Raw genomic sequence first — 3726 nt, forward strand, 5'->3', positions numbered from 1 at the left:
TGTAGAACACTGTGCCTTATAGTAACACGCATAGGGAGTCTTCTTTGGTAGTGAAATAATACTGTGAGTTTGTATGACATGCAGATGATAGGTGTCACTCTTAGAATCACTGCACACTTCACTTATTTAGGCAGTCAACTCAATAACTCAAGTATGAACTCAGCCTTACAGGTCAATGTTACCGCCAAGAAGAAGCAACATTTATTTAACAAACAGGACATTAATTTAACACACTTAAAATACCACACAGAAGAGGCAAAACCACAAGATTTAAAACCGGAAATAAAAGTGCTTCATCAACAAGAATGGATTAACGACCAGTGTTGGGGTGACCACGATGGTAATGCGTATTGATCATGAAATGTATGGGATTATGGCTGATAACTGGACAGTCCAGCAAACACACCGACTCCAGCTCATTCCTACATTGCAGGCTACACAATTACAGCTGGAAGGTAACTGGTCGATACAGGCAACACCCGAAAATATTCATAAATAAGCCTTAGTATGTGCAGGTCTTACAGCCACTGTAACAGAACAGTAAGACGTGGTATAACATGTAGTAAGGACTGGAGGGATCATGTCTAAGACATGTAAGATGTCCGGGGGATCCCGAACATTGTGGACAAGGTCAGAGATGAGAGTCGTCCCTGTGTTCAATACTGGATGTTATTGATGGCCAGCTCCATAATGAATCCGAGCACTCGGATTAGGTAGTCCTTACTGAGGAACTTCACAATGTGCTGATGCCATAGATGCCGTCACCTTGATGAGCTGGGTTGCTGATAAGTGGATTCTAAAGTGTCTGAAGAAATGCGAGTAAAGACATTGGAATAAATTGTCCACTTCCTCTAACGTGACCTCGCCCTTTGATTTATGAATATCCTTCCATAAAGTCTTGAAGTCCTCTGCAAGGATGGCATAAGAAATGTCCATGCAAGGTTCGACGGGCACAGAGAAAACAAGCTCTGTGGCCGACACTGATCCAGACACATCATACCCGGCCCACATCGCTGCTAGCCACACTAGGTCCTTAGAACTGTTTACCAGCATACCGAGACAACAGTCAAAGTTTCTTTGGAACCACATACCTACGATAGCCATGAGTGCCTAAGAGACGTTATACAGGAAAAGTGGGAAGCAAGTAAATGCCCATGGTAACACCTCCAATAGATCGTCCTCTGTGTACGTCCCGCAGAACCAACCTTTCCACACAATCCGGTCCTCTGTGCTTGCCTTGGTGAGTGGAGGTTTGGATGAAATCTGTATGAGCACAGCCAGTGGATTTCTGTCCTTTCCTTTGAGTCCAGGTAAACAGAACATTTGGCTTTTAGGTTCAGCTCTGAGCCCACTTCAATGGCAAGACCCTTCTGCTTCTCGGAAGGTATGTGGCCAGACAGGTGCTTTGAATACTCTTTCATTCTGGTGTACGAGAAATTATACATCGGTGTCACGCTCTACAGAGTCCATTGTTTTTGAAGGAGCAAAGCAGCCTGTGCTGGATAAAGAGTTTCCGCCAAGGGGGTGCACTGTGGGATTTTTCTTTTAGACAAGCTTCACAATACAGACTGTAGACGAGCAGAGGTCAAGCTTCCAGGAGGATGCATCGAGCTGTGAAAATGACTGCTCCTTCATGCCGATTACCTACTTTTGGGGGTTAACACCATGTCAGTCACCATGGTTCCGATTTTCAGTTGTCACGGAGAAAGCCAGGATTTGATTTCTTGATGAAGAACACAGAGCAGGTCCTAACCTGTGTGACTCTGTTTGCTCAGGAAAAACAGGTGCAGAACAGCATGAGAGTGATGAGAGGGGTCGCACATGGCTTGCATACACTACATTCCGCCAACATAATTCTTGGATCTCTACATTAAAATAATGTATTTGCTTTAAATTGCGAGAGGGGCATAGTGTCACGGCCTTTGGTGTGTGCTATGACACTTATGCCACGCTTGCGGTTGCCCGCGGCAACGTGTTGCTGTTAGAGCATGCGGTGGCAGTGTCTCGGCCATCTGGGTGATTGCCGTGACATCTTTGCCACGCATGCTGTTGCCGGTGGTAACGTGTGGCTTAGTTTGCTTGTGTGTGCACTTCCCCTTTACGTGGCTTCCTTCCTCTTTCTGGTGTTGGAAGGGTTAACTCTCTTCCTAGTGTTTTGTGAACACTGGGTTTATGTGTTCGTGGGTGTGGCTGCTTGTGTCCTGGGTTCCTGTGTGGTTTGTGGTGTGTGCTGTGTCCTTTAATGTTGGTGTGGACACCAGCACTTGTGCATGGGTTCCAGTCAGTTTCTGTGGCAGGTAAGTGTGTTATTGGTTTTGCTTACCTGCCATCTCCTTTAGCTGTATGTGTTTCCCTTTCCCTGCTTCTAGGCCTTTAGAGACTCCTGTTCCTCCATGTTGTGGATGAACAGGTCTTCTCTCCCCTGCTCCTAAGTGAGGGATTTCCAGGACGACTCAGGATATTAGGTATCCAGGGTATGAGCCTTCCCACTATCAGGGTCCGCTCATACGGTTAGGAGTTAGGGGGAGGATTAGGGATGCAATAGGAGGTGAACTGCTCCCTGATTTCGGCATCCTGGCCTAGTTGCTTTCCTTATCCCCCAGTCATCGTACGGTGGGGGGTTTCCCCCACTCCCCGCCGTGACAGTATAACCACAAGGGTGGCCCTCACTGGAAAGATGGTAAAGCCAGGAGCAGTGAACCACCAGCACACACCAAGCCTGGAGGAACAAATCAGCTAGAGGCTTTCAGCAGAGACTAAATAGCCTAAGCAGCCACACCCACAAACACATAAACCCAGTGTTCACAAAACACTAGGAAGGGAGTTAACCCTTCCAACACCAGACAGAGAAAGGAAGCCACTTAAAGAGGAAGTGCACACACAAGCAAACTAAGCCACACGTTACCACCGGCAACAGCATGCGTGGCAACCATGTCACGGCAATCACCCAGATGGCCGAGACACTGCCACCGCATGCTCTAACAGCAACACATTGCCGCTGGCAACCGCAAGCGTGGCATAAGTGTCACAGCGCACACCAAAGGCCGTGACACATAGTTGGAGAGATTGACTTCACAAGAGATACAGAGCAGCGGAGTTTGCTTTGAGATAAAAAATTTCACCACTACGTAATTCGGCCCATACAGCAAAAGGACATGTACAATCCCCCATCAATTTTCCCAAAGAAAACATGTTTGAAATAAAAAATTTCACCACTAGAGTTGAGCGAACACCTGGATGTTTGGGTTCGAGAAGTTCGGCCGAACTTCCCGGAAATGTTCGGGTTTGGGATCCGAACTCGACCCGAACTTCGTCCCGAACCCGAACCCCATTGAAGTCAATGGGGACCCGAACTTTTCGGCACTAAAAAGGCTGTAAAACAGCCCAGGAAAGGGCTAGAGGGCTGCAAAAGGCAGCAAAATGTAGGTAAATCCCCTGCAAACAAATGTGGATTAGTGTTGAGCGCGAATATTCGAATTGCGAATTTTTTTCTCGAATATCGCAATTTCGAGATTTCGCGAATATTTAGAATATCGTTCTATATATTCGCGAAATCGAATATTCTTTTTTTTTCTTTTTTTTTTTATTATATTTTTTTTCTTTCCCACTTCCCTAAAGTTGTTCTTACCTGTCCTTTGGATTCCTGGCTTCCTGGCTGCTCCAGTCAGTGGCATTTTCAACTTGCTGCTATATTCCATATTAGCTAAATTACAATCTAATCTATAT

At 46.2% G+C, this 3726-nt stretch overlaps 1 pseudogene; it reads right to left on the bottom strand.

Moving 5' to 3' along the window:
- Nucleotides 1-656: 656 nt before the first annotated feature.
- Nucleotides 657-1679, bottom strand: LOC120979476 (annotated as a pseudogene).
- Between the last annotated feature and the right edge of the window lie 2047 nt (nucleotides 1680-3726).

Source organism: Bufo bufo, chromosome 1, assembly GCF_905171765.1.
Source record: "Bufo bufo chromosome 1, aBufBuf1.1, whole genome shotgun sequence".
Lineage (NCBI taxonomy): Eukaryota > Metazoa > Chordata > Amphibia > Anura > Bufonidae > Bufo > Bufo bufo.